Consider the following 6,792-nt stretch of genomic DNA (forward strand, 5'->3'; position numbering starts at 1 on the left):
TTTCTTCTTTGGAGAAATGTCCATTTCAAGTGGGTTTTTTTTTTTTTGGACAAGTCTATTCTTCCTGTTTCTGACCTAATCCAAGCCAATCCTTCTCCTATACTGCACCACAGTTTTCTAATATATCCTATTATTCTTATTGAATTAAATAATAATTATTCAATTGTGCGTGTGGGTAAGGGTGACTGTTGTGAAGGTGTGATGTGGAATTTCCTACACTCTGCTTCCCCTTCTTTCCCTCTTTTTGTTTCTCATTGTGTTTCTGAATAAATCGACATGCTCTCTGAAACCATTGCTTATCTTTCTGTGCTCTGCCTCTTATTACCTGATGCTGCCTGCCTTGGGAACCTCTGATTTTCTCATTAAATAAATAACAGGTCCTTAGTGTTTAAGCCACTTTTTTGGAGTGGGGATTTGCAGTCAAAAGCAATCCTCACAGATACATGAGTTGGGTACCAGGCAATATGGGTTCCATGTGTATTTATTGGATGAATTAAGAAGAGAATGAGTCAATGAAACTCCTTCTTTGACCACACATTTCCACACTCCAGCTGTGTCTGACTGTTACTAGTCTGCAGCCTGGGCCTTGCTCTCTGGCTTCAGCATTTTGCACAATTTATTCTGTGTCTGGAAGAATATCCCTTTATTGTTCATCCAGAGAATTCCTTGTGCATTCCTCCTTCAGAACTGAGCTCAAATATCAGCTGCTCTGGACAACCTTATTTGACTTCCCTAAATAGAGTGAAGAATTTCATGCTCCCAGAGTTTCACTTGGTGTTTCTGTGTAACAATCTACTCCAAAACTTAGTGGGGAAAATGACCGTTTATTATGTCCCTGGATTCCCTGGAATTTGTACACGGCATGGCAGGGGGTCTTGTCCCTACCTCAGTTGGAAGTCTTGACAGCAGGACTGGGACCATCTGATAACTGGTTCATTCACCTGGCTGGTAGTTGATGGGAGGGATCAATCATATGGAGGGTGGAATAGCAGGGGATCCTTGGGCATCTCTTTCTATATCTCGGTTGTTTCCCCATATTGCAGCTTCAAAGTGACTGAAGTTTTTCCAAGGTGGTTCAGGGCTCAAAAGGCATACAGAGAGAGAGGGAGAGAGAGAGAGAGAGAGAGAGAGTGAGAGAGAGAGAGAGAGAGAGAGAGAGAGAGAGAGAAAGGGAGAACCAGGAGAGAGTTGTATTCTTTATACGACCTAGCCTTGGAAGTCACATAGCATCACTTCTGCCATACTGTATCTGGCAGAGCAGTCATGAGCCCACCGAGGTTGGAGGGGATGATTCTGACTCTTGATGTGTGATGTGGCAGCGGGCTGGAAAGCCATGTGGAACTAAAAATACTGCCATGCCATATTTAGAAAGTCCTATCTGTTCCAATGCCTAATACATACCTCTACCATAATATTTACCATCCTGATCTCTATTCTCCTGACTTAAGTGTGAGCATCTGGAAGTTTTGGACTGTGTTTTATTCACTTTAGTGTCTCTGGAATCTTTATAAATATATGTTCAATAAAGGGTTTAAACTAACCTGTCTGGGCCTCATTTGTTAAAGGAGAAAAAAAAGCATTAGGAGCAGTAAGAATTTTGATCTAGGTTGCCAAGGTCCTTGCCAGCTACCACATTATGAGTCTGCCTTTCTTTAGGGGGATAAGTAATGATCAAGCTGACATAGATATTGACCTGTGTTTGCTTTTCCACTGTGAAGCTTTATAGCAGTGTTGTTCCATAGAACTTCTGGAGTGATGGAAAAGATTACTATCTGTGCTATGTTATGTCAGTTTCCCTGGTGACTCAGTGGTAAAGAATTCGCCTGCCAATGCAGGAGATGCAGGTTCTATCCCTGGGTCAGGAAGATCCCCTGGAGAAGGAAATGAGAACCCACTTCAGTGTTCTTGCCTAGGAAATCCCATGGACAGAGGAGCCTGGCAGGCTACAGTCCAAGGGGGTTGCAAAAAAGTCGGACACGACTTAGTGACTAAACAACAACAACAATATGTCATGTCACATGTGGCCATTGAGCCCTTGAGATGTGATTAGAGTGACTGGGAAACTACGTTTTAAATTTATTTCATTTCCATTAATTTTAGTTTAATTCTAAATAACACAGGGGACTGGTGGCAACCTTATTGAACTGAGCTCTAGAGGATCAGGTTTAGTGTAATTCTGTCCCAGGTTTGCAGAACCAGATACTACTGGCCTCTCTTTCTTCAGCAAGAGAAACAAAAACCACCAAAGTTTCTTTATGTCCCTTTCTGCTCCCACCAAAACACTCCTTCAAATTCCTGAGATAGCCCTTCTTAGCTGCCTTCTATTCACATCCTCTATTTTTTCCTCTGGTTTTCTGCCTAATTTGTTTCTATATATAATTTTTTTGTTCCCATTTTGCTTTCTACTTGGCAAAATACTTGCTCATGTCTAATCTGTATCACATATACTAATGTGATTCTGTGGAAAGGTCACTGATGTTACTTAAGCCAGTTATCATTTTCATGCAAATTAATGAAAACCTGTCTTTAAACATTCCTGTTGTTGACAAGCTCACTGAGAATCTTTAATCTGGCCTTTCTGGCCCCCTTCTTTAATTCCAGCTGTCTTTCTATTGGCATGTCCTGTTTTTTATTAAACTATCACTGGAATGCTCTTGCCTTTAATGTAGTTTTAGGGAGAGGAACAAGCGTTGTCTTTTTCATAGTTTGGAGAGGGGCAAGTGGCAATCTTAACTTTATTGACCAAGATGTATAGGTTACAAAGCTATACAAAGCTTTTTGACATGTACACACTGCTGTATTTATTTGAGGCCGTGTTGGGTCTTTGCTACCGCGTGTAGTCTTTCTCTGGTTGCGGAGAGGGGGGCCACTCTCTAGTTGTGGTGCGTGGGCTTCTCATTGTGGTGGCTTCTCTGGTGGCAGAACACAGCCTCCTGGCACACAGCTTCAGTAGTTGCCACACACGGGCTTAGTTGCTCCAAGGCATGTGGAATCTTCCTGGATCAGGGATTGAACTCGTGTCCCCTGCATTGGCAGGCAGATTCCTATCCACTGTGCCACCAGAGAAGTCCCTTTGTAACTCTGTTTCGAATGATCAGAGTAAGAACAAGCAAGTTTTCTTTGCTAAACCCAGAAATACTGCCATGCAGAGAGTTCAGGAAGCAGGGCTGGGGCTCTGGAACATTTTACATTTAAAGGGCAAACTTTATTTTCATAAGAGCAAGTGTGAAGTTAGACTCTGGAATGACCTGGAGATGTAGGTTTTACAGCCAAGGCATTTAGCTCTGGAGAGAAGCCACAGATGGCCTGGGGCACCTGCAGGAAACAATGGAAATGTCAGGACCCCGTGTTAAATCCATCATCTCAATCCAGTGAATCACAACTCTGTGCCCAGATGGAGGGAGTGGGACAGGAGGGTAAATTTGCAGAAGGCAGAGAACTGTGTCTGTTTTATTCACTATTGTATCTTTGGGGGCCTTGTTCTGTTCACTCACCAACTATTCAGTACCTATTATGGGCCAGGTGCCATATCAGTGAAAAAAACAGATAAAGATTCCTGCCTTCTGGAGCTGGAATGCTGAGAGTCAGGGTCGGGGAGAAAGATACAAATAAAATGCAATAGATATGTAACTTATAAGGGGGGAGGAGGTGAGGGAGGGATAGACATGTACAGCTTCCCTGGTGGCTCAGAGGTTAAAGCGTCTGCCTGCAAAGCAGGAGACCTAGGTTCGATCCCTGGGTCAGGAAGATCCCCTGGAAAAGGAAATGGCAACCCACTCCAGTATTCTTGCCTGGAGAATCCCATGGACTGAGGACCCTGGTGGGCTACCGTCCACAGGGCCGCAAAGAGTCGGACACGACTGAGCAATTTCACTTCACTTAACCAATAAGGACCTACTGTGTACCACAGGGAACTCTGCTCAACATTCTGTTATATCCTAAGTGGGAAAAGAACTTGAAAAAGAATACATACATGTATTTGTATAACTGAATCACTTTACTGTACACCTGAAACACTGTTAATCAATTGTTGTTGTTGTTCAGTTGCTAAGTTGTGTCTGATTCTTTCGTGACCCCATGGACTAAGCTCGCCAGGCTCCCCTGTCCATGGGACTTCCCAGGCAAGAATACTGGAGTGGGCTGCCATTTCCTTCTCCAGGGGATCTTCCTGACCCAGGAATCAAACCTGAGTACTCTGCATTAGCAGGTGGATTCTTTACCGCTGAGCCATGAGGGAAGCCCATTAATCAACTATACCTCAATATAATGGAGAAGGAAATAGCAACCCATTCTCATATTCTGGCCTGGGAAATTCCATGGACAGAGGAGTCTGGTGGGTTACAGTCCATGGGATCACAAAGAGCTGCACGTGACTGAACAACTAACACACACACATCCTTCAATATAAAATTTAAAAAATTGTCTTATGGTAAAGTATGTTAGTAGGTAGCACATGTTATAAAACCAGAAAGCCTAGAGCAGAGTGAGGGATACAAAAAATCTGAAATTGAAATTGCAACTTAAAATATAAAAGTCAGGCTAAACTTCATTGAAAGCATATTTGAGTAAAAACCGGAAGTGAGAGTAGCTTGGCACCTAGAGCAATGCCTGGCTCAGAGAAGATTTGTTGAATGAACAGATGAGTAAACTCTGTCCATCTTTCCACTCACTGCATGCATTCTTCAGGTGAGCCCTGAAATGGGGTATGGGAATATGCTGCCCTTTAGTGAGATCTGGGGGCTTCCCAGGTGGCACTAGTGATAAAGAACTTGCCTAGCAATTCAGGAGACGTAAGAGATGTGGGTTCAATCCTTGGGTCAGGAAGATCCGCTGGAGAAGGGCATGGCCACACACTCCCGTATTCATGCCTGGAGAATCCCATGGACAGAGAAGCCTGGTAGATTACAGTCCACAGAGTTGCAGAAAGTCAGACACAGCTGAAGTGGTTTAGCATACATGCACGCAGTGAGGTCTAGACATTGATTATCTCTCCACAGTGAACCTTGCTAGTGTTAAGGATTTCCACATACCTCAACTCCTAGTTATAAGCCAAGAATTTCATCAGATGTTCACAGAGATTTAGTGATGTGTTTCAAAGCCAGAAGAAAAATTTGCCTAACTAAATTTACTGAAATGTACACGTATATAGTATTATGATCTCTAACTGATATTTTCTCAAGGTATATAGAAGCAAACCCTGCAAAAAACATGCCTGTCTATGGAACTGAATGTTGCATATGTTAGGTGGTGGGGAGAGGATTGAGGAGATTTGCAGAATTGAGGTAGCAAAGCCAAGTTTCCTTTGCTTCACAATTTTGCCCGAGGCTAGCCCTGCAGGAGAATTTTAATAATGAACATCCTTCATGGCTCTAAAATTATTTAATTTCATGGTGATTTTACAATTCCCATTTTAAGACTTGAGACACAATGAAACCAGATCATTTGTCTGGGCTCCTCCACAGTGAAAACATGAAAGCCAATAAAAGGTTTCATGCTGCCAGAAGCCTGAGCTCTCATGCTAAACACTAGGTCCAAATGGACTGAGTTTGGAGGACTTGCAGTTGATTAAATCATTTATTCATTTATTTGGAAAATCTGAGCCAGATGGGAGAGATATGCAGGGTAAGATTAGAAGAAGGGGTGGGATTTCCATGCCCTCCCAGCACCTTGATGTATTCACCAACCCGGAAGCTTTCTGACCCTTGTTGTTTAGGGTTTTTAACTAAGGTAACATTATATGGATGCTTGATCAGATCATTGGCTATTAGTGATCAAACTCAACCTCCAGCCCTTCTCCCCTCTCCCAAGGCCTGGGAAGGGACTAGGAAGTGATTGAGGGTGTGAGGACAGGGGACTCTGAAATTTCCAACCCTCTAACCATCACTTTTTTGACCATCAGCCCCATCCTAAAGCCATCTAGGCATCTCCAGCCACCAGTCATCACAATGGCATTTAAAAGACACTCTTGGGGAATTTCTTGGTGGTCCAGACTTGGTGCTTTCATTGCTGTTGTGCAGCCTGGGTTCAGTCCCTGGTCAGGGAACTAAGATCCTACAAGCGGCCAAAAAGCCAAACCAAAGCAAAAAAAAAATTCTTACTGTTTCAGAAATTACAAAGGTCTTAGAAGCTATGTGCCAGGAACTAGGGATAAAGACCAATATATATTTTCCATTATACCACAATTATTTTAAGTCAAATTAAACTCTGAGGTACTATTTTACTCAGTTGCTGGTGCTGCTGCTAAGTTGCTCAGTCGTGTCCATCTCTGTGCGACCCCATGGACTGCAGCCTACCAGGCTTCTCCCTCCATGGGATTCTCCAGGCAAGAACACTGGAGTGGGTTGCCATTTCCTTCTCCAATGCATGAAAGTGGAAAGTGAAAGTGAAGTCGCTCAGTCGTGTCTGACTCTTAGCGCCCCCATGGACTGTAGCCTACCAGGCTCCTCCGTCCCTGGGATTTTCCAGGCAAGAGTACTGGAGTGGGGTGCCATTGCCTTCTCCAGGGGATTTTCCCAACCCAGGGATCGAACCTGGGTCTCCCGCACTGCAGGTAGACTCTTTACCATCTAAGCCACCAGGGAAGCCTGTGTGGACCACAACAAACTGTGGAAAATTCTTTAAAGAGATGAGAACACCAGACCATCTTACCTGGCTCATGAGAAAACTGTATGTGGGTCAGGAAGCAACAGTTAGAACCAGACATGGAACCACGGACTGGTTCCAAATTGGGAAAGAAGTATATCAAGGCTGTATATTGTCACCATGTTTATTTAACTTATATGCAGAGTTCAT

At 43.5% G+C, this 6,792-nt stretch overlaps 1 non-coding gene across 1 annotated transcript; it reads left to right on the plus strand.

Moving 5' to 3' along the window:
- The first annotated feature begins 3,675 nt into the window (after positions 1-3,675).
- TRNAC-GCA lies at positions 3,676-3,748 on the plus strand. The gene has a single exon. It is a non-coding gene; the product is annotated as a tRNA-Cys (tRNA).
- Positions 3,749-6,792: the final 3,044 nt, after the last annotated feature.

The sequence above is a fragment of the Bubalus bubalis genome, chromosome 7, assembly GCF_019923935.1.
Source record: "Bubalus bubalis isolate 160015118507 breed Murrah chromosome 7, NDDB_SH_1, whole genome shotgun sequence".
NCBI classification, from domain to species: domain Eukaryota; kingdom Metazoa; phylum Chordata; class Mammalia; order Artiodactyla; family Bovidae; genus Bubalus; species Bubalus bubalis.